This window comes from Hemiscyllium ocellatum, unplaced genomic scaffold (assembly GCF_020745735.1).
Source record: "Hemiscyllium ocellatum isolate sHemOce1 unplaced genomic scaffold, sHemOce1.pat.X.cur. scaffold_267_pat_ctg1, whole genome shotgun sequence".
NCBI classification, from domain to species: Eukaryota; Metazoa; Chordata; class Chondrichthyes; order Orectolobiformes; family Hemiscylliidae; genus Hemiscyllium; species Hemiscyllium ocellatum.
In genome coordinates, this window is record NW_026868163.1 from 899,522 (window position 1) to 924,406 (window position 24,885).

The 24,885-nt window shown below is 41.7% G+C and overlaps 1 non-coding gene across 1 annotated transcript; it reads right to left on the reverse strand.

Annotated features, from left to right (window-relative positions):
• Positions 1-1,907: 1,907 nt before the first annotated feature.
• Positions 1,908-1,999, reverse strand: trnar-ucu (transfer RNA arginine (anticodon UCU)). The gene is given in 2 exon segments: positions 1,908-1,943; positions 1,963-1,999. It is a non-coding gene; the product is annotated as a tRNA-Arg (tRNA).
• Between the last annotated feature and the right edge of the window lie 22,886 nt (positions 2,000-24,885).

Genomic DNA, 24,885 nt, shown 5'->3' on the forward strand with positions numbered 1-24,885 from the left:
CTTGTTCCACGTGAACTTCTATAAATTGTACAAAAAACTGAGCATGAAAGGGAAGCCAGTTAGCTCAGTCCGCTGCATAACTGGTTTATGATATAAAGTGAAGCCAACAGTGTGGGATTAATTCTCGCAATGTCTCAGCATACCCTCAGGATCATGATCTCCCAACTCAGCTAATACTTTAGACGATGGCGATAATCAAAGTGAAACTATACTATCGTGAGTGGGAACTGACCTGCTAATGTAATGCACCTTTATCCTTTCATGTGTTGCATTGGAATATTTGGCTGCAATCACAGAGAAGGGAGTGAGTCCATATGCTGCTCACTCATCTCCCCCAAAAATATCCTGTAACAAGACACGAAAAATATTCCTACTGCAATTCTGTAATCTTCACAGCAATACTTAAAACATCGTTATCGTTTCGATTCCAGTTTTTCTGGTAACAGTCAAAATGTCCAATGAGTTAAATCTAATATTTTGTGGACTGCTTTAATGGCCTGTGCGAGCTTGCAGCAACACCGGTAATATGTAAAGAGCTGAACATCCTTTCCAGAATTTAACACAGCGCAGGATCAGCGGTATGAAAGACGTCATTGTTTGCAGAAATCACCTCTGTATCTCTATTGAGTGTTGGATATTCACTCAGGGAGTATTTATGGCTGGTCTTAAGTAACTGAGGCATTTCCTAAGGACAGAGCACTCCAAGAAATCATATTTTTTTTAGAATAAATGTTGTTTTACTCAACGTTCTTTGGTAACTTTTAAATATTTTTGCACAGACATATACATGCATGCACACATACATTTATATCTGTGTGGATATATAAATATGCGCATATATGTGCATGTGTGTGTGAATTCAGGACATTAGTAATGGATAGTTGGCCATTTGAATGTTCTTCCTATGGAATGTGAGAGCGTAGAGATTACAATAATGTCCCAGAAATGTGGTGGAAATGTGGCATAGAAAAATGTGGCGGAAATCGACTTTATTGAATGCTGCGTACGTTTACAGTGGTGTCCTGTGTTGATCACCAGAAATGTCATTTCGCCACTGGACTGGGGTTTTCCTTCGATCGGTTTCACTTCGTCAGGGAATTCGATTCACTGAAATTTCACCAACTTCCATCGGCATGTTCATATGACACATCGACCCACACTGCACAAAACGACAACAATATTCAGCATACTGCACCCACGAGGACGTGGCATGGTTTTTATAAACAGTGAAGATTGAATAATGTTATGCAAGGGCAACGTGAATTCCGATTTAATTGCTGAAGACGCAAGAATCCAGAGTAAGATTCAAAATGTCAGAACTTCACGTTCAATACCTTGGCCAGAATTCCAGCCCAGCAAAGGGGAAATCTGCCCCAGAAGCACCTGATTCCATGCATTTGCTTGCTCCATGTATCCACTTTGAAACCCATGCGAAGCAACATTCAGTCTGAAGGAGAACTTGTCAGAATTCTCCACAGTCTGATCTAAAGCTAAAACAAGAGCTGTCTATTCCAGTTGGAAGGGAAGGGATGTGGAGGTGAGACCAAAATATTTCGTGGTGTTTAATTCATATTGTTATCATTACGATTGTTTAAAAATCTGGACCAGAAATGGCACAGACACAAAGGAGCCCATTGTTAATACCGATCTGGCCCCGCTCCATGATTCAATATCATCATGGCTGACACAACAATTTTGTGTCTTTTTCCAGCCTATCCACATCATCGTGTTGTCTACTGACTAACAGATGTTTATTGATCTCTATCATAAATAGACATCAAAAATTTAAACTTGTGAGAGGAAAATATTTCGTTTCGAGACAGTTGGGTTTCTGCACGAATATTGTTGGTTTTGCAGATGAGCAGCTGAGTCTGCTCTGACCATCTTCCAAACCATAAACTAAAAGTCGACTCTGATGGGACTCGAACCCACAACCTTTGAATTACAATCTGAGCAGTGACATAGAAGTCCAACGCGCTATCCATTGCGCCACAGAGCCACGCCTGCGATTGCCTTTGAACACACAAATTTGTGTTTGACCCATTGCGTTCAGGACACCCATCTCGCATCTGTCTGTCCTGGTTACACTTTCCAGTACCTGTTCCTTATCCACGTGTGCTCTGGCTCTTCAAATGTACGTCTACAGACTGCTGGAATGTTCTCATGACACGTAGCTTTACCACATGCTCAGATAATGATTTCCAGATTCGCAACACTCTACTGGTGAAAGCATTGTCGCAAATTCTCCTCAAAACATCTTGTCTACTGTATTTCATTTATGCCACTGTATTCCTTCCAAATATAGTCTGATCCTTCTCATACATATATATCCTTTTCATAAAATGTGCACGTTAATCGGTTACTCAAAGAGCCTTCTCTGCTCTTCGATAAACATCCCCCAACCTAGCTCGTCTACCTTCACAATGGAAATGGTCCAGCCCTTGCCATTCCTGTCATCTCCTCTGAATATCTCATCCTGCAATCAGAAGCTTCCAGCAATCTGGCGATTGCAACGGACAAGCAAAGTTCCCTGAAGTAAAGCCAAAAGGTCTGAACAAAATCAACGGCTAGTGTCCATATCTCATGAAAAGGAAAGTTAACATTTCGAGTCCAATGATCTGTCTTCGGAATTGATGGGATGGACGGGTGGGTGGAGAATGTGGAAGAGGGCGGACGGGTTCTAAAATGATTGAACTCGATGTTGGGTCCTAACGTTTGCATGGTCTGTCTGTATAAAATGAGTTGAAGGTATTCCAGCTTGAGTTATTCCTTGAAGGAGCACTGCAGCAAACCAGAGACTGGAATAGTGGCCTGGGAACACAGTGTCTCGATTAGAGTGTGGCTGGAATTGTACAGTAGTTCAGGCAGCATCCGAGGAGCAGCAAAATCGACGTTTCGGGCAACAGCCCCTCATCAGGAATACAGGCAAAGAACCTGAAGGGTGGGAAAACAGTGTAATGTTGAAGTTACAGGAGACTGGAAGATCGGGATAGTTTTTGTTGATTCTGGACAGAACGCAAGTAATCTCAGTTTTGTCACCGACTCTGTTTTCATCTCTCCATTGCAGAAATATCACATTCTGAGCAGGAAATGCAGTTGCTTCTATTGAACGAAGTGCAGACAAATCTCTGGAAGATGTGACTGGAAGCTTCCACATGTGATGAGAGACATGAGAAACTAGCAGGAAATGTAGCTTACAACATAGAACGTTACAATGCAGTGCAGGCACTTCGGCCCTCGCTGTTGCAGCGACCTGTAAAAATAATGTGCTGTCCATTGTAATGGGAAATTAGCATTTATTTCGAAACCAATAAAAGCACAGGGAAACAAAGAAGTAAGAACCTGACTTTGCAGAGGCAAGTATTGCAGACTGAAAGAAAAAAAATGTAAAGTTAAACCGAACTAATGGCAGACTTACAGAGCCAGTAAACGACCATATCACCAGACAAGGAATGGGGAAAAAACAACTCTGTATCTGGAAAGGAACTCGAATATTTCAGGTCCCTGACATTGAAGTGTTGATAAGAAGAAGCGAATTCTATTATCAAGGGAAATTGTATTATGTGTGGAAGGTGCACCAGTTACCATTTTGGTAGATACAGGGGCAACATATTCAGTACTTAAATCTCGGCCGTTGAGAGAGTCGACGCAATGGATGCATCAGGATTCATGACACGGGAGAGATGAACAGCACCCCTATGGTGTGAAACCAGTAATGGTGAAACATTCCAATTCTCATTTCATTTCTCGGAATTCTGTTCTTTAAATCTGACAGCTGGCGATCTCATAGTGAGTCTGTGGTCGGATTTGTGCAGTACCCCGACAGGCTTGCAGGTAATACAAAAAGAAGATTTACCAGTGCAGGCTGTAAAATCCGACTCACGACTCCTGATGCATGGCTATGAGTGATGATTACCCAGAGAGCCATAAGTTCAGTGAGCGATTCGCTCGCCCAGGTTGCAAGTAACCATATTAATCCCATTAACCCCGATTTTCTTGCTGGAGATATGAGGCACTGCTCAGCACGCATAAACCGTCATGGCCCTTACAAATCATATGAGAAGGATTTTTTTAGGAGAATGTTTTAACCAGGTCAGTTATTATTGTGCAAATTTTATTAGAACGATCACAGATGTGCGGTCAGTGTAAACTTATCCAAAATATCTGTCGGGCAAATAGAACCCATTTTTTAGATGTGGAACGCTCCTATCCTCAAGTACCATTGGCGAACACATCCAGTGTAATGTGGCAGGATTTCGGACCATGGGTACTACTGGCACAAAAAAAAACAAAAGCTTGTGTCTTCAGGGACGATGTGCATATCTGCTTCAGTCCAGATATAAGGACATATATGGAGAAACTAAATTGGCTAACTCAGGCAGATCGGGCAGTCCCGGTAACCCCCGCCAAGAGGGTAGCCTAGTGTTGAGCTACGGTAGATGTTTCGGATCCAAGATTAAGTAGGGTCCCTACTGAGTGCAGGGCAAAAGACAAACGTGATGTGGGTTCATACGAAGCCTTGAATCCAAAAGAATAATCCCGAAGTCTCAGTATCGATCTTGCAGAACAAAAGACTCGTTAAAACCCGAGGCTGGAAAAGGAATTACTCCAGTCGTTGACTCCGTCCTGAAGGATGAAGTGATAATTCCCTGTGGATAATCACCGGTGAGTGCCCCCATTCTTCCAGTCAAAAAGGCAAGTATTCCAGTTAAATGGAGGTTTATTTTTAGATTAGATTTACAGTCTACAAACAGGCCCTTCGGCCCAACAAGGCCACACCGATTCGCCGAAGTGCACCCCACCCATACCAGTACACTAGGGGGCAATTTAGCATGGCCAATTCACCTGACCCGCACATCTTTAGCATGCAGGAGGAAACCGGAGCCCCCAGAGGTAACCCACGCAGACATGGGGAGAACATGCAAACTCCACACACTCAGTTGTCTGAGTCGGGAATTGAACCCGGCTCTTAGGCGCTGTGAGGCAGCAGTGCTAACCACTGTGCCACCGTGCAGCCCGCAGGTAGTCAATTATGCTGTTGTTCCGCCCGCCCCAAATGTTCCTAATCCTTGTGCAATATTACCCAAATACAACCGGATAGTAAATGGTTCTCTGCTGTGGATTTAGCAAAAGCCGTCTTTATTGTAGCGTTACAACCAGACAGTCAATTCTGGTTCACCTTTCCATTCAAATGCACATCGTATACATTCAGGTGAATGGTCTCTTTGCAGTATGAACTCGCTTGAATTTCAGCAGATTTCCAGAATCAATTAATTATTTCAAATCACAGCGGACGAATGGTCTCTCCTCTGTGTGAACTCACTGGTGCCTCAGCAGACAGAATGACTGAAAGAATCCTTTCCCATTCTTAGAACAGGCGAACGACCTCTCTCCACTGAGTTCGCAGATGTAAAGTGAGATCAAATGACGTCCTGAACCCATTCCCTATGAGAGAGTACTTGAATGGTTTCTTGTCAGAGTAAATACGTTGAATGTACAGCAGTTCGTGACACCTTTTAATGCCCTTTTCATACTCTAGGCCATTAAATGGTTTCTTGTCAGTGTGAACCCACTGACGAGTCAGCAAGTTAGAGAACTGAGCAACTCCCTTTCCACACTGAGAACAGTTGAATTGTTTTCCCCCAGTGTGGTTGCCCTGATGAATCTTCAGGGCAGACAAGTAATTGAATCGTCATCAAATTTCCGCAGTTTCTCTCCAGCGTCCCTCCAATTATGCCTCGATATTTCAGGTAGTGAATACTTCCACTCCACTGTGAATTTACCTTTCTGCTTTCATTTTCAAAGGCGGGAAAGTTTCAGGCTACATGGAACAAAGCAACACCTTCAAATCCCGATGTAATGCTTCGTTTCAGTTTCCCAACAGCAAATCCTCATCTTTGATACCACTCAAATAAATCCAGAAATATCTCAGTAAGAGAGGATCCTCAGAACACCACAGCATGTGATTTTCATTCTCCATGGATGTGGTTATTCCAGAACAGGTCAGCATTTATTGTTCATTCCTGATTTGACTGGATAAGGTGATGATGAGCTTCCATCTTGAACCACAGTTTTTGTGTGCTGACGGCAGATCCAAATTATAGGTAAGTGGAATCCACAGTTTTGACCCAGTGATTCTGGAGTAATGGCAATATATTTCCAGATCAGGATGGTAAGTGGCCTTTCCTATCTGTTGAGTGCCCTTTTCCTTTTAGATGGATGCAGTTGTGATTTTGTAATGTACTTTTGATGGAGCCTTGGTGAATATCTGCAGTACATCTAGTGGATTGTGCAGACTGCATGTCTGAGCGTTTGGTTATGGTGGGAATTGATGTTTGTCGATGTTTTATTAGTTATGTGTTGCTGCTCAATTCAGCTGCTCTGTTCTGAACGGTTTTGAGCTTTTCAATATTGTTACAGCTGCAGTAAGGAATCCTCAAGAAGGTTGGGATTTAAATATTTCTTGCTACTCAGATGCTGACTAATCTGTTGTGCTTCTCCTGTACATTGTTTCTTTCACACTGAAATCATCCAGGCGAAAAGGAACTATCCCATCATGCTTCATTCTGTATTGTAAAGTAGTAAACAGTTGGTAGGGAAAGAAGAAAAGAAAGAGAAGAACATTTGGTCAATGAGGTGAACAACGATCTCGCTCTGAGAGTGAACAGCGGTTAACGGAGACTGCCAGTGACAAATCATCGGTGGCGTGTAATCGCAGGCTATGTGTTATTCAGGCTTTAGGAGTCAAGACAATCTCTGACTATGACCTGCTCCTGTGGCCGCAATGATATACGGCTGCTAAAGTTAGCTTCTCAAAGACATTGCGACTTTCACTGCACCAAAATAGGACTTTGGACCCATCTTCCAAATGTCCATCATGAAGCAACGATCCATTCTCATCCCATTATTTTTCAGAAATTGGTCTGGAGCTTTACGCACTCTAGTACTCCAAGTGATCAGCGAAATATTTTTCTAATTCCACCACCTCCAGCGAAATGCTATTACCAAATATACATCCCCCTCCCCGCCCTTTGTCCGCCTCCCCCGCGGAACATTCCCTCCAGGGCATTGTGGTGCACTGCTCCTTCTCTCTCAACACCTCCCCCAAAGTCCATGGAAGCTTTCCCTAAAATTGCGGAATATGTGACACATACATTCATAGAACATGAGAACGAGGAGCAAGGCTTTGCCGCACAGGCCTTAAAGAATACTTCGCCATTCATTCAGCTCATGCCTGATCTTTCCATGGACACGCATCCACTTAACCAAACTCTGAAGGTAATCTTTACTTCCTTTATTGTTCAAAACAAAAGCAGCCCGAGCTAAAAAAAATTGATTGATGTCGCAACAACTACATCGTTGGGCAAGCTCTCCATCGAGGAACAACCCTCTGGTTGAAGAAATTCCTTCTCAATTCAGTCCTATATCTCGTTCTAATCCAGAGGCTGTGCCCTCTTGCACTAGTTTCATCTGCAAATGGAAGCATGCTCTCGTTTTCTATCTCACACATGACCTTCATAATCTTATACGTTTCCATAAGATCCGGCCTCATTCTTCTAAATTTTCGGAATAAGCCTATTCCACATACCCTCCTGTCATCAGCGAACACCTACAAATCCGGAATTCCATCTGTCAGAATATTGCCCCTGAACAGCACGTTGTTGAGGCCATTTTTAAAATCTAAGTACTTCAATTCACTGCGTCCCGCTGTACACCATGATCGTAATGCCATCATAGAATTCGAAAAGATTTTGCAGGAATGACCTGCTCTTCATTAACCCAGGCTGCATCTGTCAAATTTCTACGGAGAAGCCCCGCTATTTTTTCCTCGATAAAAGACTCAAGAAATTTATGCACTACACTTGTTAAATAAACTGGTCTATTATGTTGGAGAATGGGTCTGGGTGGGTTGCACTTTAGCGGTCGGTGTGGACTTGTTGGGACGAATGGCCTGCTATGATACTCGAAGTAATCTGATCTAATTCCTCATATTTTGTCTGCCACACTTTTTAAACAGTAACGCCATATTTGTGTTTTCCAATCTGCTGGGACTGCCCAGAGATCAACGAATTTTGGAAAATTACCGCAAGCACATATCATTGCCTTTAGTACCCTGCGATGCATTCTATCAAGTCCTGGAGACGTAACCATCCTTTGCAATATTAGCTTCAACAATCCAACGCTAGTTCTTTTGTTATAATGTCTGTTCCCAGGTCGTCACCAAACGTCATCTCTTTGTCAATTATTGGCATGTTATTAATATCCTCCACTGTGAAGACCGACGCAAATGCCTGATCAATGTCACTGCTATTTCCACATATCCCATAAGGAAATGCCCCTTCTTATCCACGAGAGGGTCAACGTTTACTTTTGCCTCTTTTTTCATTTTGTATTTTACTAGAAACTTCTGCTATCAATCTTTATATTCTGTGATATTTTTAATGCCATGTTCTTTCTCACACTTTTCTGCATTAAATTCCATTTGCCAACTCTCAGCCCAGCTCTACTGCATACCTGTGTCACTGTGTTATCTACAATATCTTTCAGCACTGTGTACAACTTTCCCGAACTTAGTGTCGTCCGCAAATGTACTAACCCATCCTTCTCCGCCCCCATCCAGCTCGTTTACAAAAAAATGACAAAAAGCAGTGAACCCAAAACAGATCGTTGCAGTACACCACAAGCAACAGAATTCCAGGATGACGTTTTCCCATCAAGTAACACCCTCTGTCTTCTTTCAGCTGGCTAATTTCTGATACAAAGAACGACATCCCCCTCATTCCCATGCCTCAGTATTTTGTGAGTCACCTGCCGTGGCGAGATTTATCAAACTGCTAACTGAAACCCAAACGTGCATTACATGAACGGCTTTATCCTCATACATCTGTTTAGTCATCTGGCAAGTTTTGACAAGAGTTGTAGCTCAGTTTTAGCTTCCCAGATGAAGATTTGCTCACTGAGCTGGAAGGCTCATTTCCAGACGTTTCGTTACCCTCCTGGTTAATATATTCATTGTGCCTTCGGATGACGGACTGTTCATGAATTCTGCTTTCTATTTATATGCTTGCGGTTCTTTGGGTTGGTGATGTCATTTCCTGTAATGATATAATTTCCAGTTCTGTTTTTCAGCGAGTTGTAGATGAAGTCTATCTCGATGTGATTTTGATGGATTTCCAGTTGGAATTCCATGCTTCTCGGAATGATCGCGTGTGTCTCTGTTTCACTTGTGTTCGGATGGATGCGTTGTCCAAGTCAAAGTAGTGTCTCTACTGATTTGTTTGTAAGGATACCAGTGAGAGAGGGTCACGTCGTATTGTGGCTAGTTGATGTTCATGTATCCTGGTGGCTCGTTTTCTGCCTATTTGTCCATATGCAAAAACTGATGTCATTTCCAAAATGCCATGCAAGAACTTGACAAAAATTGCATTCGATAAACATTGCATTCGCCTGAGGCAACACATCCATCCGAGGACAAGCCAAACACCTACATGCAGGAGACTTAATCGAAGCATGGCATTCCATACAGAACTCCATCAACAAACACTTTGAGTTCAACGCCATCGAATACCCCTTGAGAAAAAAAGAACTGGATATGACATCACCATCGGAAATGACATCACCAACCCAAAGAAACCCAAACATATCAAGAGAAAGCAGGAATCATGAACAGTGCATCGCCTGGAGACCCACTGAAATTGTTACCTAGTAGGGTGATGAAACGTCTGGAAATGAACTTCCCAATTCAGTGAGCAAACCGACCTGCAGTTCAGCGATCATTTCACAGAGCTCGATAATGTTTGTGAGTGTCGTCCACCCATTCACAAAACCGGCTTGACTTGCCCTCATAAATTTATTCCATTCGAGATGATTACAAATCTTATCTCATGGAACTTTTCCAACACTTTACCCACAACCGAGGGAAGGGTCAATGGTCTATAATTTCCAGGGTTTCTTTTACTCCCTTTTTTGAATGAGAGAGCAATTTTACTATCCTGTAGTGTTCTGGTACTCTAACTTTGGACAATAACAACATTAATATCAAAGTGGAAGAATCATAAATCTGATTCTTAGCTTCCCAGAAAGTCCTAGGATAAATACGATCTGGCCCAGGGGAATTTAGATATGTTCACATTTTCAGAGCTTATGGCGCCCTGTCTTTGGGAACTTCAATCCTATTTCGTCTGGTAGCCAGTTTCTCAGTATTGTCCTAGTCAACATTTTGTTTTCCCAGTGCGAATCCTGACTAAAGACATTGCTTTCACTCTTCCCCTATCGCTTCTGACTCCACACACTACTTACCACGACTGTCCTTCATTGGCCATATTTTATTCTATTCATTCTTTTAGCCCTCACATATCGATGGAAAGCTTTCGGATTTTCCCTTAATCTATCTGTCAACAAATTCTCTGTCCCCTCCTGGCTCGTCTTCACTCTCTCTTCAGGTTTTTCCTGTTTAACTTGTAACTCTCAATCTCCATTACTGAGCATTCACGTCTCATGGGAACACAAGCCTTCTCAACAAGAGATTCAACTTCCTCAGTAATCGTGACTCCTGCGCTTCACAATTTCCTCACCCTCTGACAGGTACATACTTATCAAAGACACACAGAACCTGCTCCTTGAATAAGCTCCACATTTCTATTCTGCCCATTCCGTGCCGTTTCTTTGCCAACCTCTGAATGCGTAATCTTATCTAATCGCATTGCAATTTTCTTTCCCCCAGAAATAGCGCTTGCACTTCGATGTATACCGATCCCTATGAAAAACTAAAATAAACATAACTGAATTTTGGTAACTATCCCCAAAGTGCTCACCTATTGCCAAATCTAACATCTTGCCGAGTTCATTACCCAGCACTAAATCTAATTTAACCTCTCCCGTTGTTGGCCTGTTCGATTACACATTATTTAAGGAATCTATCGCAGATACACTCAACACTATCCCCATCAAGGCTACCCTGACTTAGCTGCTTCGAACGATCGACATGTTTATTAATTTCCCACATGATAATTGCCATTCGTTTTTTCATTTGTTATTTATGTCTTTGTTTACTGCCCTCCCCAATGTCATCTTAAAATTTGGAGGCGGATAGACACCGTCAAACAGTGACTTTTTCTTCTTAGAACTTCTAATTTCCTCCCAAATCGATTCAAACTCATTCTCCATAGAAACTAAATCATCTGTTTCCATCGGTCTGAGGTTGTCCTTCAATGTTTGAGTTACACCACCTTCCTTACCATCCTCTCGGTCCTTCCAAATTGTCTCATACCAGTGATTATATACCTCCCAGTCTTGACTATGCTGTCTCCATGTCTCTGCAACGTGTATTAAATCGTATTCATTTGTGATGATTTATGCCGTTATATCTCCAACCTTCCAAAAAGTACGAGCATTCAGGTATAGTACCTTTATGGTCACATTCTTACTCATTGATTAAAAAACATCTATAATAATATCATCCACGGTATCCTTGTTTCTTGCTTCTCCTCCCTTGTCCATTTCTGACCTCCATGCTTAGTATACAAGTGCTCAAATATACCTTCCAGGTGAAGCAATACTTTCCCTACACTTCGCACAATCTAGTCTACAGCTCATATTGTGGTCGCCACTACCTTGGGAAACGAAGTGTTTTGCAGAATGCCAAGTTCTATTGCCAAAAGTGTCCCTGAGCTTCCAGTTCACTGCTCCTTTAGCACAGAACCATGTTTCCTAGCGAACGTCTTTATCTCAGTCTTACTGCCGTGTTGCATCATAGCTTAGCGCATGCTAAATAAGCAGTAGATCATTTTCTGCTTGAGGACCCCACTACCCTACAGATCAATCTCAGTCATTTTAGAGGCCTGAAGTTTCCCATGTGTTGGCCCCCGACACACTCACCAGGCCTAGTCACACACTACCTTTGGTTAGTCATAAACAGTCTCTGTGAGCAGTTGTTAATGCTCCAAACAGATCATTATCAATTCCTATGCCCAACTGCTCGTCTCTCTCTTTCGGCTCTATCCCGACATCTCGTTTCCTCGTAATTACTGCACCCCCACATATCTTCGGCATATCGAAAGAAGTTTTCCTGGAAACCATCAGTGCCAAGGACGAGGTCACTGGACCAAAAATGTAAACTTCGATTTCTCTTTTCAGCATCTTTTCGTCTTGCCCCTGAGGAGGCCGGATACTGTGCTTCTGTAATGACCCCCTGCGCAGAAGACAGAACTGTTTTCATCCTGAAAGTTTCTTTTGTTGATGAATCCCATTACAATGTTTGCCACTGGCATCGACTTCGTAGGTCAATGAAAGTAGAAATCATGTGTTTGGGATTTGTGCCGCCGCTCTGTTCTGGATATGATAAACAACAAGAGAGCAACATCTCCATCATATCAGACGTGAACAGATAGGAATCTGCACAGGAGTTGGAATTAAGTAAATGTTTTTCAGTTGGACAAAATTCAATCCATTTCTCACTGTAATAGCCTGTGGCTATCAAAGCAAATATTTCATAACCACAATTGCTTAATACAGCGTTTTCAAGCTAAAATATCTGAATGATCATCCTCCAGAGTTACAGTACAGTCGTGTCTGCAAATCGAATAACTGACTGAATCACTTTCCTTGTTCAGCGAGCAAACAGTCCTCTTGTGGCAAGATATACGGGCAGAATGCAGGAGGAGGGATGGAAAATTTCTTAAGCAGTTTGACATAGGTACTGAGGAAGTGTTCGCAGTTTTCTGGATTGAAGTGGGCATATTCCCAATTCAGGATGAACTTGTATCTTATGACAAGGGAGGAAATTGCAGGTGTTCTGAGCAATGGTTTACTTTCATGTTTGGGTTTGTAGTGGACTGGACTAACGCAAGATTGGGAGAGATAAACCAGAGAATCACACAGCAGTGAGTCTCACATCAATTGAAGGGAACCTTTTGGAGCAAACCTTGAAGGAAAGAATTAACTGCCACTTCACCAGGCAAGGTTTCATCAGGGAGAGTCATCACGGTTTTGTTACAGAATGTCATACCTAACAGATTGGATTAAATACAATTTATTGGCAAGTGATCAGGTTTTTTTTTTGAACGAGGGTAGTGAAGTTGATGTTATTTGTGTGGATTCCAACATAGCCTTCAACACGACACCACTCTAAAGATTGGTAGGAGGATACAAGTGAAAAGGGATTTTAGGTACCCTGGCAGTTGGATACAAACATAATTTATGGTAGTAAGAGACACAGGATGGTGATAGAAGGCTGTTTCTTGTGACTGGAACTGGTATTCAATGATGTAACACAAGGATGAATGCTGGGTCCAATGTCGTTTGCAATGTGTGTAAAGAATGTAGAACAAGTTAGGAGGAAATGATAAGCAGAGTTGTCGATGATACGAATATTAGCAAAGTGGTTAATAGTGAGGAAGATCCTTTTAGGATGAAGGAGCACAGAAATGGATTTATCAAATGTCACATTCAGAGAGGCGACATTGGAACTAACCATGAAAAACATGAGGTGATGCACATTGGAAGTAACACATCAACTGATTACTCAGTGATTGACAGGACACGAGGATACCCACAGGAACAGAGAGACTGCATGTTGGTCAACATATCCGTGAAGGCAGAAGAACATAGTGACAATCACAACTTTATCAGTCAAGGCAAAATTTATAAAAGCAGATGAAGTGGTGCCACAAGGAGACAATGTTGTGAAGAAAGCACTTGGCACGCTTTTCGTTATTAGTCAGAAAGTCGATTATTCAAGTTGGAAGGTCATGTTGTGGCGATATGGAGCATTGGTGAGATCATATTTAGAATACTGTTTACAATTATGGTCAACTTCTACAGGAAGGATTTTGTGAAAATTGAAACTGTGCACACTTGATTTACAAGTGTGTTGCGGGGAGCCGAGGGCTTCAGATAAGCATGGAGATGGGGTCAGCAGGGGCTTTTTCGCTGGAATGTTCCAGCCAGTGTGTCACGTTCTCATCGTTTGTGAAATCATGAGGGGCATGGATCGACAACTGGCCTCAATCATTTGCGCAATATGTTGAAGTTCAAAACTAGAGGGCACAGGATTTAGGTGACAGGCACTGAGACACACTAAACAACGGATAGAGAGTGACAGAATGATGGTTGATTTCCAACAGGCATTGGTTAAGATCAGTCTTTGGTTTTAAAAATAAGCAATTTTTCGTGAAAGCAGTTTGGCAGATAAGTCGTGAATAGAACATTAGGGGTAATAAAATTGAGTGATGTACTGTTGAATAAGTGAGTGGGTAAAATATTGTCCAATGAACTCTGAAATGGAGAATGCCGTATTTATAAGGAACAATCAATAAAAATCTTTTCAATTAAATGTGATATTGCAGGACTCTGAAAAACACACGGAAATGGCTGTGCTGGGATATGAGTTACATTGACTTTTCTGCAGGAGCATCAACTGTTTCAGAAGTGAAATTAATATTTTTCATCTGTTCAGCAATGGCGAAGCCAATATCTATTCCACCATTCCTCTCAGAACCTGACAGGGTGAGCATGCATTGCCTGATTGAAACAGTCCAGTTGATGAAACTCGTTTTTCCTTTAAGAAACAGAATGTAGCAGTTATTAAAGAGAAGATTTCTCTTTTCCTTTACCAACTTTATATTCAAACATTCAGTTGCACTGAGAGAATGCAGAATTCTACAAGATTTTTTTCCCTCAGATAATCAGCCTCTGCAGTTTTCTGTTATTTAGTGATCTGAATGACCTGATATTTATGGGGAAAAGAATGTTGCAGTTTGCCTCGCATGCAGCAGAAGAACCAACTGAGTGGTGACAGGTGCATTTTCTAAAGCAGTTGAGTGGTGGTGGTGTCGAGTTAAAAGCGTGGATCTTGAAAAGTACCCCTGGTAAGACAGCATCCATGGAGTAGGAAAATCGATTTTCGAGCATACGTTCTTCGCTAGGAATGTTCGAAACATTGACATTCCTGGTCCTCGGATGTTGCCTAACCACTGTGCTTTCTAGCGCTATCCTTCCTGACTACAATCTCTCGCATCTGCAATCCTCGCCTTCTACTTAGATGGAGGTAGTGTCAGATACTGTTCCTGAGATGTAACAACATGTTCGTAATGATAGTTTGGATATGCAGTTGGAAGCTCATCACTGATGTAAATCATTCTCTACCTCCCAATCTGCCAAGCACATGCAGGTCCTGCGCCTCCTTCATTGACATTCCCTAAACACCTGACACCTGAAAGAAGAAGGCCTCATCTTCCGCTCGGGACCTTGATGCCACATGGGATCACCAGTTTCCTCAATCACCCTACACTCACATTATTCTAGTTTCATGGATCCAACTCAGCATTGCCCTTATGTCCTGCACATCACCTTTCCAACCTACCCGCTCTACCTCCTGTCAGAACTCGTATCTTATTTTCCACCTTTATCTGCTCATCACTATCTCAGCTATCACGCCCCCAAATTCCCAAACCACCCGTTTATCTCTCAGTCCCCACGGCCACAAACCTCGTCCCTGATGAGGTGTTTATGTCCGAAACTGCAATTCTCCCGCTCCTCGCATGCTGCCTGAGCAACTGTGTTTTCCATCGCCACACTATCGACTCTGAGTCCTGGCATCTGCAGTTCTCACTTTCTCCACGGCGCAGTATTGTGTAAAAGTCACATTATTGAAAAAGTGCAGTTTCTGTGCATTTCTAAGTTGTTAAGTTCATTTGCTCAATCGGTTCTAGATGGAGTATTGAGTGTCTTTCTGCAATTTTCATTAAAGCAGGGATGTGACAGCACTGGAGACTGTGCAGACCAGATTTACCAGGACATTGTCTGTTCGTAGAATTTCAGTTATGAAGATTGTTTGGACAGACTGCGCTGTCACTAAGATGCTCTCTTTTAAAAACACAACGAGCTGTACTTTCCTCAAGGATTATGTGTCTTGACTTTTTTTTATCAAAGGCATTGTAAATCAGTTCAGGCTCCGAATAGGATGAAGTGTTATATTGATGTAATTCTTCGCTGTGAGGCCTTTTTCTCTCCATCAACAGCTGAGGCTTGAGGCCAAAGACTCTATGTTTTAGAAATGAACTGTATAATGATAAAAGAGTGGTCATTCTGGAATGCTGAATTCCAGTTTTTAGATCCTGCAGCAGTGGTGCACGAATTAATAACTTCTCTCCTTCTGCCGTTCTAATTTTTAACCCTTAGCTTCTGTTTCATTTTCACTGTGTTTAAGGTGCTTTTTTTCGGAATGTTGTGTACTTTCAGAACGACATAATTCCGTCTATTTTGGAAGGACTAAGTTCGTGGGTATTCTATATATTTTTTCGTGATTTTGTGAATTTTTATAATTAGCTAATTGGTTAATTATCACTGTACACTTAGCGAAAAAGAATATATTGTTACGATCTGGGTTGTCTGCTTAATAACTTTTTGAATGATTTAGCCTAGCTCATAACAAATTGGGAGATAGTTGATGGATTAAAAGAGCAACCGATATGTGCCTGCGTCTTCATTTCGGGTGTTGATTTGGATTGTCGTGGACAGTTCTTGGGAAAGCATGTCTCATTTAGGTACAAAGGGTTGTTTGACTATGGACGATGTAAAGTTGGCATTTATACAAAAAACTGATTCAGGCCACGCTTCTGGAATAAGCACAAATGCTGGGTTTGTATTTGCCTCTTTCTGTGAGAAAACGAGAGGTCACTCCCCGCAGTAGCTCAGCATTTCACCCAGCTGGAAAATTCATGAGAATTTGCAGAAATGTTTAAATGTTAATTGAATATGAAGCAGCTTGAGTTAGACGCGAGAGATAAGGAAAAGAGACCAGATTTCAAACAGTTTCAGGTACGATTCGAAGAAGAGAGAGCAGAAGAGCAGAGAGAAAGGGAGACAGAGATTGAACTTCAGAAATTGGCAATTACTAAAGGAATTCACATTAAAACGCTGGAGATAAAGGCTGAAGATAAGATTACACTGGAAGAGCATATTGTTTAAACGACAAAGAGAGCAGCTGAAATGGCTGATTGTAATGAACTGGTCCATAAAACAAGGATGGGCTTCCAGAATCATTTTAAGCCTGAGGGATAGAAATTGGGCAAAGAGAAATCCTCACGTGGAAAGGGAAAGTTAAATCTCTGTGAAGATCATGAGGATAACTTATCACAGGATATATAGGAAAACCTTGAAGGGAACAAGATCTGAGGTTTTCATTGCAATAAAGTAGGCCACATGAAATCAGTATTGGAGAACTATGGAAAGCACTGTAAAATCAAATGCAGGAAAACAAAACAAGCCTGGATGTTTTGTTGGCATGGTAATAGAAAGCACAGTAGAAGCTGTGAAGCTTCATCAGAGTGTACAAACCGATCAGAGGTTGGCAAGGAGGAAGTGCCAATTCTGCTTGAAAAATATACCTGCAAAGTTAAAGTTTATTTCCCTTGGCCAGGAGTAGCAGATAGACAGGTAACAATATTAAGTGACACAGGATCGTCTCAGTCTGTGATGCAGAAGGATGGGGAAATATGTACTCCTGAAGAACTATGTGTACAGGAATTCATGGTGGGACGAAACATTACTCAGTGATGTACAGTGAAGCTAGCGTGGGCAGAAAAGAGTGGGGAGTTTGTAGTGGGAGTTCTGGACAAACTCTCAGCTCCAAGAATACAATTTGTGCTTGCAAATGATATAGCTCAATCACCGGTTAGCCTGCTCCATACTCCAGTTGAAAAGCCAGTCGAGCTGCAGGCAAGAGTAGCAATGCAGGACGTTGATAAAGAAATTTTCCAGATTGTGTCTTTCCGCGATCACAGAGTCACAATCGAAAGCAGGAGGAATCAAAAGGCACGGATTAGGAAGCTGAAAAATGATTGCATCCATTTATGTTAATTAGTACTCATTCCCATCTTTTATTGAATGTAGGGAATCTACACAATGCATCAAGATTACAATGTTTTTAATATCAAGTAAGCGGGACACAGTAGGGGACAAACGTTAAAAATGCAAGTATATTCAGCTCAGCTATGCTACTGAGTTACAGCAGAAAGATGAAAAATTATATCACTTGGATCAGAAGACATATATTCGGAAGGAGAGTGAATGCATCCCTGTATGATATTAATTAGCAAATGATATGTTAGGGAGGAAATGGAGATCAACATATATTTAAGTATGTTAACAATGGGCAGAGTGTTTTTTTTCCAGTAGGGTACAGAAAAGTGGGGCTGCGAGTGCCACATGTGCCAAAAAAATTGGATGTCACTGAGGCGTGATGAAAATGGAGGCTAAAATACAATAACATTTTTACTGGCCTGGATTGCAGATGAATGTAATTGAATTTTGCCTGACGTGTCATACATTTCAAACCATGGGAAAAAATAAAGCCTGCACCTTTAATACCTGCTGCAGCGTTCAAGGAATATGTCTTAATTGTCTTGATGCATTGTGTAGGTTCCCTACATCCAATAAAAGATGGGAATAAATATTAATTAACATAAATGGATGTATTGACGAGATTTCCAAATGCTGTTCAATTCTGCAAGATGACAGCTAAAAGGATTGAGGAAAAATTACGATTTAAAAAAAAACTAAATAAAGACTACTATCAGAGATACAATTAGATCAAGGCTAAAACTTCACATCCAACTTTCCAGGGAGTATGTAGATAGCTTCGGATTAAAACGAATCATATCCACTGGGTACCATTCAGAATCACAGGGTGCACTGGAAAGGCGACGTCAATTATGAAAGACTATGTTGAGGTTTTATTGCTCGGAGTAGCCAGATTATTTCTATAAGGGAGTTGCGTCAGTGCTGCTTGTGATCTGAGATATATCGAAAGAATCCACAAAACTAAGATCATCTGAGACCAATTTGGGGCACAAAGAAGGAGGACCATTAAAATTTAATAAGGAAATAATAATAAGTCAGGTTACAGAGACCAAGCATTTGGACGATTTGTCAAATTTTAGAATTGGACTAAATAATGTTGGAGAGTTGTCGAGACAGCACTTAAAATTATCGCAGCAAATGGTGAAGCAGGAAGTGTATGAGAAACAAAAAAAATCAGAATTTTGCCACTGGGAACAATGTATTTATTTAAATTTCATTAATTGGTGAAACTTTAAAGCAAGGTTTCGAAGACCTTATCAAATTAAAAGGAAATCGAGTGAGGTTAGCTACTTGATAGGAAATCCTGGCATGGAGGAATCTCACAGAATGTGTGATGGGAATATGCGCTAATGTTATTTTGGCAGAGAACGAACGCAAGGGGAGAGTGTGTTATTGAATACAACACACTGGGAAGAACCAATTTAGCGAATTCTGCATTGGACGTTCCTGCTATAAAGTTGGACAATGCAAAAGTTGTCCAATATTGGTAAAGTTATTCAGTTCTCTTCCAGAAGAAAATCGTAAGAGTTATTACTCTTGCATGCTGAAATAAACTGGGAATTAATAACCTATTTGTAGATGATGTAAATATAGGAGTTGCTGTTCTGATTTTGTAACATCCTTGCAGGCATAAACCTATAAAGTTGGTGCAAGTTTATAAGGAGATGTCACGGATGTTCCAAGATGGCATAACCAAAGTGAGTTTCAATGAATGGAGTTCACCCATCATCATGGTGCCAAAGTCAGGTAAGACCAAAAGTTATGTGTGGACTATCACAAAGTCAATGTTGTTAGAAAGATTGGTGCATCTACTCATCTGTAGTTGGAGGACTATGTGGAAGAGATTGGAAGAGCAACTTACATTTCCAAGTTGGACTTCCTCAAAGGTTACTGACAGTAAACTTTATCGGAAAGATCAAAGGCAATTTTGTAACGCCAACTGGACTGCAGAAATTTAAAGTAATGCCGTTTGTGCAAAAAAGATTCACTGGTATTTCAGAGGTTAACGGACAAGGTAATTGCTGGATACACAACAGTTTGGTGTGTGTGGGTGCCTGGGACATTCAGTCTCTCATGGATTGAATATTTACAGAATTTCTCGGGCTTGTTTGATCGAATACGGAAGTCAAACTGATTTGTAAACCTAACTGAAAGTATATCTGCCAAAGCCAAAGTCACCTTCCGGGCTATGTCGTTGAACACGGACAAATAGCCACAGGATGTGAAAACGAAAGCTACGGGGTATTTTTTATACATTGTTGACGAAAGAGCAGTACAACGGTTTACCGGATTGAGTGACTTTTTCTGAAAGTTTGTGCTGACTGTTAGAAGTGGGACTGCTCAACTCACCGAATTGCTAAAAACAGGCAAGAAACCTCAGCGAACACAAGAATTTCAAATTTATTTGACAGCCTAAATATTTTGTTTACCATTGCCAAAGTATCAGACCACCTAATTACACGAAGGTTTTCAATGTGCCAGTGATGTGAATGTCTCTCATCTTCTGCCCCTCTAATATCGACCTGTAAACCAGTTTCATTTGTATTGTGTGTTTATGGGGTTAATTATCAGGACTGTTGTGTATTTTTTTGAAAAGCATAAGTAAGTCTACTTTAGATTGCTAAGATCTGTGGGTATTTTATATTCTGTTCATTGTGTTTCATTCCTTAGTTTTGTAAATAATTTTCTCTCTGTTTTAAAAACTGGAAGTCAACCTAGCTAAAGTATTCTAAGTAAATCTTACTACACACTCACCAAAACAAACAGCGACGTTACACTCTGAATTTCCTGCATAAGAATGTTTTGAGTGGTCTGGCCTAGGCAAAACAGGAGTTATTTTTCTCAGAGCAGAGCTGATTGTGAGGAGACATGATTGACGTGTACAAAATAATGAGGAGCATGGAATTACAGATTGAAGGAAACAGTTGCTCTTGATCGATCACCAGGGTTTGTAGATTTCAGACAAGATGCAGAAAGATTTGAATAGATTTGTCGGAAAACTTTATCAGTCTGCAGTGGTAGACTCTGGAACTCACTCTTTATAAAGATTAGTTGGACATTGAACTTTCCATTCTTCTCTGAATGCATGGGCCAAGGAGTTTCAAAAAAAAATGTTCAAAGCCGGCCATTCCCGCGAGCAACAGTGATGCGATCCGTGCTTTGCGAAATGGAAAGGTGCCCATGACCAACGTGTGCGACTATTCGGTTTCCCTCCTGTGATGACACTGGAACATTTACCCTCAGGTTCTCGTGGACATTTAATGAAGGCATTCTATTCCTGCAGATCAAAAGCTGCACTTATTTCGGCTGAAGAGAGATCAATTTTCAAATGCGTAATAAATGCCAGCATTTCCCTCAAGCCAGGTAGGACTGAACCTACAGTCGCCTGATCCGTAGTCAGGCGCGTTATCCATTGCGCCACTGGCCTGACGCACAGACGGCTGTATAAGAGCCGTGATGTTAGCACGACATGATTAATAGCAGTGATGTGCACGAATTGAACAAGCAACAAAGATAATCACTGTCACTGCTTCAGTCCAATCTTCACCACTTTTCAAAGCAGGTTTTTGTTCCAAAAAAGGACACGGATATCCATTATTTTCGTATCTGAAACATTTACAGCAAGGTAAAGGACGGGGTGTTCATGGGTACACTTTCCCATCAATCCAAATCACTGATAGAGACAAAAGTCTCCCAAAAACACCACATCCTCCTGGACAACAACAATGATTTCAAACAATATCATTTATTTCCATCTCTGTTCACACTACAGATAGGTAAACCAACAGTGACCTGATAAATTAAAACAAGATAAAACTGAACCAGGAATAGCGGGCGCTGACTGGGGTCTGTTTCTGGGAAGGAGACTCAGGCTATCTTTGGCTTCATTGGCGAGCCCAGAGCCACTGTGTTTGGGTCCAGAGTCATATAATGACCAAAGATGAAACCTCTAACTGGCTCTAGCACCTGGTGCTTCCCTCCCCTTTCGCCCTCACTCACCAACTAACGATTGAAGACGACAACATTTCGTTCCAATGATCACTCGCCGCAAGCATGCTCTCCAATCATGTTAACCCTGTGCATGCTGCAGGACCCATCCGAACTGATGATGTATAATGCCCATCAGCGTAGAAGAGGCAATTCTACATGACCAAGCTGTAGGTATTGGTGCTCCAACCAATCAGAGAGAAACTCATGGGCGCGTTGGGGGCTCTGATCAATCATAGAATGCTTTGGGCTCAACTAATCTATCCAGAATTTCCACATCCCAACGCTCAATCAAACTTCGCTTGAAAAATTCTTCCAGGTCAAAAACACAATTGTTAATGATGACTCTGTTCCCTTTCCCGCAGGTGAAAGTGAGGGCTGCAGATCCTGGAGATCAGAGTCAGCATGAGAGTGGTGCTCATGCGGACGTCTTCTTCCCCATCTAAAAAAATTTGCAGACAGTTCACCACAGTTTTCTAATGAACAATTCTCTATGAACAATTCTATTTTATCTTTCCTGAATGAAACACATTTTTTTCACGTGGTACATCATTTTGTCTGGTATGACCGTTTGCAACATCTGTCACACAGCTTTTAAACGGTAATCCTGTCAGTACTGAATTAATTTACAAAACTTTCGCATGGCAACTGAAAGTGTGCATACCTTTTAAAAGATGAGGAAATATGTCTGACTGTCTGAATGTGTTGGATATGCTCACTGGTGACAGGATGCGGTGGAAGGTATACATTCTTTTCCACTTTCACCAATATTCTATTCCACTGAACTCCAAACTTGTCAGCAAATGCAGGATATTTTCTGTCGCAACCCTCTGGACCAGTATTCCTTGCATCCCAACAATTGCCCAGACAACACCATTCCATGAAATTACAGAAGTTGCGGCTTTACCACCTGGTAGGGTACCATCAAGTATTGCATGCAACTCTGGTCACTGAATTTTGAAAAATGTGAAATCTCTGGAAAGGGTTAAAAGGAGGTTTACTAGGATGGTGACAGGTGTGAATCGAAAGTCTTATGAGCAAAGTCTGAGGAGACTGAGGTTGTTTTCGTTGGAGAGAGAAGGTTGACAGGTGACTTAATCATAATTTATATGATTATCAGGGTCAAATAGAGTGAGAGTGAGGCCTCTTTCCTCAGATGGCGAAGGCCAACACGAGGAGCTACAGCATTAAAATTGAATGCCGATTGATTTAGGACAGATAACTGTGCTAATGTCTTCACACAGAGAGTAGTACCGGCGTGGATCAGCCTGTCTGCAACAGTCGTAGACTCACTGAATGTGAATTGGACAATATATGGATAATAATGTAACGAGGAAGGTTAGATAGGCATCACATTTTTTCACAGGTCAGTGCAAGATCGAGGACCGAAGGGCCAACTGCACTGTAACGTTCTAATGCTTAAGCCAGAGGACCTGCTGGGTTACCATACCTCTCCTCACTGTGTGACTTTCCAGACACTGTTTTTAGTGATTGGTCAGCACTACTTTTCAATCCAGGCAACTGTATTTCCTCCTCTGAATTTTATCACTGCACAATGGGGAGAGAAAAACAGAGTCAGTGACAAAGCTGAGATCACCGACGTTCTGTATAGAATCAACAAAAGTTATCTTGATCTTCCACTCTCCTGTGACTTCAATATTACACTGTGTTCCCAAGGCACTAATTCAGACTCTGGTCTGCTGCTGTGCTCCTTCAAGGCACAGCACAAGCTGGAAGAACGGCGCCTCATTTTCTACTGACAGACTGTGCAGTCTTCAGGACCCAGCATCGATTTCAATCATTTCAGACCCGTCCGCCTTCTTTCACATTATTTTCGCACCCGCTATCCCATTAGTTTCAAAAACGGATCATTGGACTCGAAACATTAACTCTCCTTTCTCTCCATAGATGAAAAAGAGCTGTTGAGTTTTGTTGAGACATTTTGTCTTTTCTTCAGAGAACGTTTTTCCATTGAAGGTTGCAGGAAGCGTCTGATTCCAGGAGAAGATGTTCTGAGGAGATGATAAGAATGACAAAGGGCTGGAAACATTTCCACTGCAAAGGTAGACGAGCAGCCTGGGGCTGTTTATCCAAGTGCAGAGAAGCCTGTGTGAGAAACTGATTAAGTGCACATATTATGAAGAGAGAGATATGTGTGACAGAAATGAGCATGTTTTGGGAAGTAATTAATACGCAGTAGCAAGATAAAAGAAGAGACAAGCGATTAAGCGGAAATTTAGAATAAATAATTTCAAACAGACAGTGGTATTTGTCCTGGACTTCACTATCTGAAAGTGTGGCATAGCTACATGCAGTAGAATATTTCGCAGTGTGTAGCCAATCACTTGAATAGCCAGAGCACACTTGGATAAGCACCTGGTACTGGAAAGCGTGTGACGAAGTAAGACCTACGTGAGATGGGAGTCCCGAGGCAAAGGCAACCCTGTGTGCTTAAAAATGCCTGCTTGCGCGGCTCTGTGGCGCAAGAGAAAGCCCTTGGATTTCCTCGTGATTGCTGAAGTTGACATTCCAAGATCATCGATTTGCGTCTCAGCAGCATCGTGGTTTAGTTCTTGGTTTGATATGTGATCAGACCAGACTCGGCTGCTCCATTGCAAAACCTGCAATATTGGAGCAGGAACCCAAATGCTTGAAACGGACCTTCTTTATTCGCACAAATGAACAATTTCGATGTCTATTGAAGATAGAGCTCGATTATTATGTCTGTTAGCCAGTAGGAAACACGATGATGTTGATAGGCTGTAAAGAAAATATTTACAACACTGGCTCAGCCATGATGAAATCGAATGGCGGGGCGGGGCAGGAGCGGTGTGAAGAATGGCCTTCTCATGTTCCGTCCTGACTGGGCTGTTTCTGGTCCAGGTCTTTAAACACTAACGTTAATGAGGCAATGCGAATCTTCATCAAGAAATATTAAGGTCTCACTTGTACCTCGCTGCCTCTCGGCTGGATTAGACAAATCCTGTCGCAGCTTCAGATCAGAAGTGGAGATTTCTGATTGCTCTGTCAGGCTGA